At 50.2% G+C, this 7,274-nt stretch overlaps 1 pseudogene; it reads right to left on the bottom strand.

Annotated features, from left to right (window-relative positions):
- Window positions 1-3,385: 3,385 nt before the first annotated feature.
- On the bottom strand, window positions 3,386-6,246 carry LOC127190938 (F-box/LRR-repeat protein 19-like; annotated as a pseudogene).
- Between the last annotated feature and the right edge of the window lie 1,028 nt (window positions 6,247-7,274).

The following is a 7,274-nucleotide window of genomic DNA, read 5'->3' as shown; positions in this document are numbered from 1 at the left end:
GTTGGGATAGTAAGCTATCAGAAAAAATAAAGTTGTTGGAACGTGCCTTGCTTCATCTAACAAGTGTGTGTGTGTGGTGTGTGGTGTGTGTGTGTGTGTGTGTGTGTGTGTGTGTGTGTGTGAATATTCCTCCTTTTTTATTTCTTCTTTGCTAGGGACAAGCAATACTGGCCCCAGCTGCTGGCCAAAGGGAGAACTGGCTCCATAAATCAGCCAGATTCCCTCAGAGAAAAGTCTGGTGAGTGATCAGTCACCAATCCGATGTCCTGCCTCAATTGACCCTGTAGTGTTCAAGCTGGCCTTCAGCAGAAATGTACAGAGGCTTCACCTTATTAAATACACTCACAGGCTTTCTCTCCAGTATGAGCTTTTTCATAACCTTCGAAGATGACTGGGACATAGGAAGGCTTTACTATACTTAATCATTAAATTCATAGGGTTTCTCCCCCGTATGCGTTCTTTTATGATATTGGAAACTGCTGTGATGTGCAAAGGTTTCACCATATTAAGTACCTTTAGAGTATCTCTCCACAGTAAATTATTTCATACCTTTGAGGATGGCTCTGATGTGCGAAGGCTTTACCACATTGAGAATATTCAGAGTGTTTCTCTCCCGTGTGACTTATTTCATGCCTGCAAAGATAGTTAGGGCATGTGAAAGCTTTCCCACATTCATTACACTGAATTAATTTTCCTCTGTGAATTGATTTTTACACTTGGGTATGATTGGAAAGAGGAACCAGATCTTAAGGCTTTATCACTTTGCTTGCGTTCATGGTGTTCTCCTCTCTTCATGTGTTGAGTCTGTGAAGAGACCTATGGTAGTGAGCGCATTTATTACATGGCTCCCATTTACAGCATCGTCTTTCTATATAATGTGTTTCATATATTTGAAGAGAACTGGAAGAACTCAGGGCTTTGCCACACTGATGGCGTTCACAAATTTTTCTATACTGTAAGTCATACCACATTTGAAAAGTGAACCAGGACAAACGGATTTTTCACATTCTTAGTACTCAGAGATTTTCTGCAGTGTGAGTCTGTGGGGGTTCACGATGATGGTGAAAAACCAATTAACTGTAAACTTGTATCACATTCATAAAGTCTAGTCAAAGTGGGAACTCCTACATATCTTCTCATGGTTCTAGAGAGAGGAATGCTGCTTCTTTCAATATCCCTATGCTCACATGGCTGGTATCCATTGTGACCTAGGATACACCCACTAAGATAAACAATGACAGGTTTCCACATTGTATTCAGCTCGATTCTTGTTCCTCACAGACACGGTATGAGATTAAGGTTTCTCCACAACAACATTCATGATTACCATAAACTGCCCTCTCACTGATCTTAGCAACAGGACTACAAGTCTATGTCTAACACTAGCAATGCTATGGACTTTTTGCTTATAGAAGGTTTTGCACACATACTGATCACATATTCAAGGTGTATTCCTTTTGCAATATCCTAGTATGAAACTAAACCGACTGGCAGTTTTACAGCACAGCTCTAATCGGGCTACGATTCAAATTGTGACATCTGTTAAGTCACTGTTTCCTTGTTTCAATTCTTAGATAAATGTCTTAGGGACACAAATCAGGGCTGGGGAGATGGCTCTTCCAGAGGTCCTGAGTTCAATTCCCAGCAACCACATGGTGGCTCACAGCCATCTATAATGTGATCTGGTGCCCTCTTCTGGTTTGCAGACATACATGCAGGTAGAGCACTGTATAAATAAATAAATATATAAATTGAGGAGAGAGAAGAAAAAAAAAAAAAAAAAGAACACAAACCAGATCCCTGACATTGAGGTGCGTGGTTTTGTGAGAATGTAATAATCATCACTGAACTTAAAGCAGTGGGGTTTTGGTTTTTTTCATGTGTTTTTGTTCATTTGCTTTTGGGTTTTGGGTTTTTTTGTTTTTTGTTTGTTTGTTTGTTTTTTTGAAGACTCTGAGTTTTATAGCAAACCGTATTGTACAGACTTGGGGGTTTAGGGGTCCAGACCAGCTGGGTCCCACACTTGCCCCTTGCCGCGGTGCTTTCTTCCCTCCCTCAAGCGCCCCTAAGGCCAAGCCTTTCCCAACCCCAGGCCCACCCCTCCCATCTGCCTTTGGTCTGCCCAGCACCCACCCCAACCCAAGCAACCTTCCTGTAAACCTGAGGTATATGGATAGACTCCCTCCCCTACACCCATGTGGTACAATCCAGTTCCCCCTGGCCTAAATAAATTGAGTGGGACCTGGACCCAACTCCTCCCTCAGGTTCTTGAGACCCCACACTCACACTGGAAGAAGGAAAGGGGTGGGGAGAGGGGAGGTGCCAAGAGTCTGTTAACTAAGTTTCCACAGCAACTAAGAGGGACTGTTTCCAGTCTTAGCGCTGATTTCTGGAAGGGTCCATTGGCTGCTATTTCCATGGCAACCAGGAGTGGCAGTTCCCTGGCGAATGGGACACAGGTTTCCATGACAATGAAAGAATGGGATGAGACAAGCTGGAGGAGTCCCATTTTGCCCATCTTTAAGCTGACATCCCCCATCAGGTCAGAGTGGTGGAGCTGTTAGAGACAGTAATGCAAGAGAGCTGGGGGTGGGACAGTCCAAACGGGGTGCCCACTAGCCCAGTTTAGGTCAAGCTGGTCCCTCACATCACAGTCCCCCAGATCAGAGATTCCCCTGGTTCAATACAGATGAATGTTCAAGTATTGTGTAGAGAGCCAGGCAGGGGTCTGGGCTACCCTTCACCACTCCCCTGAGCCACGAGCTGAACAGCAGGTTGACCCATGGCCCCCACTCCTTGTAATAGCTGCCATTTTCAGTGGCGTTCAAGGAGTCAGGGTCAGGGAAAGAACTGAAATCTGGACAGAGGGAAGGGAGAGGGGTAACCCCACAGAGAGGGAACGAGCCCCACATCTGCTCCTCTCCCAGCCCCCAGTCCTGGCATTTCCTGGTTTGTAGAGCCCCCTATCTGACTCCTGGGTCCCCAACTGCTCCTCTGGTTTCCCCTTTTTGGACCCCCATCACACCACAGTGGCCTTTGTTCCATGAACCCTTGTTGGTCTGCTCTCTGCCCTCCCCGCACCCATCCATCACCTCCCACAGCCCCGTGGCTCCCAGGATCCTGCCCCCTCACCCTTCTCTACTAAAGACTGTACCTTCACCACCTCACCACCCCTTTGGCTCAGCACCTCCCCTGTACCTCTTGACCCCAAGGTCACACACCCCAAGGGATGGACAACGAAGCAGGTGGAAGGCAGAGATGGGAAGCAAAGATCCCCAAAGACATCAGCGTAGATGGGAAAGGGGAAGGCTGGCTCATATCTCTGGGCAAAAATCCCAAGATATTAAACTGAGGAGTGTCAAGTCATGACGAAAATAACCTGGCCTCACATTAGGGGGTGAAATGAGGGCAAGAGGCCCAGGAACTGGGAGTATTTAACATCCTTAATCCAGTGGAGGTCCAAGAGGCACGGTGCAGGCAATGGGGTGGAGCCTAGGGCAGAGATGGAGAGCCAGGACCACCCAGAAAGCACCAACTCCTGCAAACCTTGCAGTCGGTTCAGAAAACACATGAGCTGCTTTTTGTGGAAACACCCGTCCAGCTGAGGTCCAGAGCACATGGCTGGCGGCAAACCACCCAATTAAGCAGTGCGTGGGGTCATCCGACGTCCTCCAGCTTAGCTCCATCCGAGGCCACAGACGCTTGTTGTAAGCGCCAGCAGCTCAAAGTCCTGCAGACTCATGCTGACACTTAACTCTTGGAGTCCAAGGTGCTGGAAGACATGGATCCATGCAGCCCGAGGCAGCAGGCAAAGAAAGGCAGATTGTCAGGCTCAGGGCTTGGGGGTGGGGGCACATAACTGTGGAGGCCATGGTGATGGGGCAGGGCCCAGAGGCCAATAGAACAGTGGTCCCCCACTGACAGGGCATTTAGCCCACCGCTACCCCATGGTTTTCCTTCTTGGCAGAGCTGCCCCAGGCTGGCTGAAGGCCACTCCAGGCCTCCCCAGGAGCTTTGTCCTCACTAAGCGATGTGCCCTAGGAGTCTGAGTCTGTGTCTGAGTCCTAGGAGGAAGAAGAGGTATCAGGCACCTGCTACAGCAGCTGGCATATACGCTTGAAAGGCTGGAGTTTCTCCCTCTGTGGTGATGGGGATGGCACTCCCAAGCCCTCAGCAGAAGCCATAGGTGGCTTGGGTTTCTCCCAGTTCTCGGGAGGGAGCCCAGGGTGACAGGATGAGAATGCCTGGCTGGGATTCAGAACCCTGGGGGGGGGGGGCGGGGGAGAAGGCCAGGGCTGCCTGGGTCTGCTCCCAGGAGGAGGCAAGTATCTTCACCCACCTTCTTCAAGTGCCTCTCTTGGCCTCCTTTCACCTTTTTCCTTGGGGTGGGGGTCTCATTCCCTGCCTTCCACTCCTTCCTGTTTGGGGGCCCAGACACATGGTCAGAGGGAAGGCCAGCAGGTAAGGTCCCTTTCTTCTGGGCAGAGGTGGAGGTGGTGGCTCCTCTGTCAGCTTCCATCCACCCCCTCACCACTGTCAACCCTATGGTACCCTGGACCCTCACCTACATCCTTGTCCATCCTTCCTGGGTACCTTGGGGGCACTCACAGCAGTTGGGGATCTCTGAATTGATAGCACCCTGAGCCTTTCCCATCTTCAGGCAGCCAGGGTGGATGCTCTCGTTGCAGACTGTACACTCCATGAGGCTCAAACCAAACTTCTCTTCCTCTCCATCCACCTTCCTCCTTCCCAGCTTCCCCACACAGAAGGCACACAGCTGTGCGTGGGAGCACGGGCGCAGTGCACTGCAGAAGCAGGCAGGACTGCTTCATGCGCCCACCCTGCCGATGCCCCCAGTTTCTTCATGTCTCCTCAGAAAATGCAGACCCTACACTCACTACACACACCACACACACACACACACCACACACACACACACACAACACACACACCACACCACACACACACACACAGCTGTGTGTGGGAGCACGGGCGCAGCGCGCTGCCGAAGCAGGCACGACCGCTTCATGCGCCCGCCCCGCCGACGCATCAAGCTTCCTCATGTCTCCTCAGAAATGGCAGTCCATACACTCAGTTCGCACACGCATCGAGCATGGGCGCAGCGCACTGCCGAAGCAGGCAAAACTGCTTCATGCACCTACTCCGCCGACGCCCCCAGCTTCCTCAAATCTCCTCAGAAATGGCAGTCCCCGCACTCAGTTCGCACACAGGCATGGCAGTGGCGGCAGCAGGTTCCGCGTTGGTGAGCTCCAGCCCCCAGGGCCCTGGCTGCGCGACGACCATGGGGTGTCAACACCACCGAAGGCTCAGGCTCTCACGTGTCCCGAGAGCCATCTCCTGGCGGGACGGCGGCCAGCGGCGGCGCAGGGCGGGAAACACTCGGAAAGCCTCAGTCCACGCCTCCTGAGGGCGCGAGGCCCCTCCCTCCAGCGGAGGGCGGGACAACAGCGAGTGGAGGTCGGGAGCGCACCGGCTGCTGCAAGGCCCTTCCAAGGGAAGGTCCTGTTCTGGGGGGCTCAGTCACTCAGCCACTCCAGGCCAACGGGGGGGCTCCTTGGGCACAGGGTGCTCAGCTTCTGCCCAGGCCCCACTCAGTCCCGGTACGAGTCTCAGCTCCCCACCCCCACCTCTCCCAAAAGCCCCCCCACCCTTAACTGACCCCTTCCCAGCTCCAACTGTATAGCCGTCCAGGGAAAGATCCAAGGCTCCACACCATTTCCGGGGTTCAAATCCCTCCCACTGCTGGTTGGGGGGGGAGAAGGGGGGTCGCTGCAACCTGTCACCCTCCCCTGGGTCCCCCTGACCCACAGAGACAGGGCAAAGAGGGGGTAGGTTTTTTTCGTTTTTTAACACTGTTGCTTTTCTTTAAAACTTGCAGGGCACATTAAAATTTTTTCTGCAAGACATGAATCAGCTTGCACATGAAAATTACCCTCCATGCCTTCTAGAACTTGACAACGTTCTTCAATATTATGGTCTCCCAAATTGTAGTTTAAAATATAGTACCAGAAATATATTATATATTATTGGAAATTAGGAAAATTGAAGTTATTATATCCAGAGTCTCTGAGAACCTGATTTATTTGCCTCATTATTCCTCATTCTCAATTGAATTTGCAGAAGAACAATCAGTAACAGAGAGACATTTGTCCCCTGACTTTAAAAAGCAAAACATAATCCAGTCCTACCTCCATCAGCTTGGTTCGTGTAGGTCTCCAGCATCATATCCTTGTAGAGACTCTTCTGGGAAGGATCCAGCAAAGCCCACTCTTCCCGAGTAAAGTTCACATGCTCATCATCACAGGTCACTGCATCCTAAAGTGTGCTGTACATGTGTACGCAGAAAGCAGGACACTGACATCACTGTACATGTCTGCGCCATTGACAACATAGTCATGTAACTCTGGTGCTTCCTCCACTCATTTCCAGACACAAAAGTTCTACTGTAACCACCAAGTCACTTTAGAAGGAAACTGAATAATGACGTTCATCTCCATCAAGGGCCAGCCTTGACACACACGTTAGTATTTGGACGGGACACAGTGTTGGTGAATTCCAAAGAACCATCTGACGCTTTATCAATTGAGCTATTTGGTTTTTCTGGCTCTTCTGCTGCCAAAGCCGCTCCTTAGCTAAGGAGTCTATTGTTTAACAGCAGGTGCCTGTGACAGTTTCCTGCTGTAAACAACAGAAGGTTGTAAATGAAAAACCTTAGTTTGCTCTTAAACTCAGTGGTTGACTTGGGCATCAAACAGTGGCTGCTGGAAGCTAGAAACCTGAAAAAGGCCAAGGAACAGTTCTGGACTGGTTTTCTTGTGGCCAGCTAGACAAGAAGGGGGGGGGGAATAGAAGGAAAAAAGACTTTACACATACACTCATACAAGTAAAATAAACATGGGCTTTGAACAGCAGACTTCCACAAGCTTTCCTGTGGTGATGGCGTTGATTTTAGCAGTCTCTTTTGCGAAGAATGCAGCAAATCCAGGCCATCCTCAGGGAACCCCGCCCTGGCTGTGGCTCTTCCACTATATCAGTACACGTAAGCAATGAGACATGCAGACAGGTACATGTTCATACACACAAGGGAGTTTCCAACTTTACACACGCACGCGCACACACACACACACATAACAACATGTAGACATTTAAACATGCATATACATATCTATTCACATGTGAACCTATACACACAGACACATAGTAAATGGGTAGGACAGGCTCTAGCAAGCCCCTCTCTCTTTTATTCTTGTCCT

Source organism: Acomys russatus, chromosome 6 (assembly GCF_903995435.1).
Source record: "Acomys russatus chromosome 6, mAcoRus1.1, whole genome shotgun sequence".
Taxonomy (NCBI): domain Eukaryota; kingdom Metazoa; phylum Chordata; class Mammalia; order Rodentia; family Muridae; genus Acomys; species Acomys russatus.
Note: the sequence above shows the minus strand (reverse complement) of the source record. Positions and strands in the feature narration are given on the sequence as shown.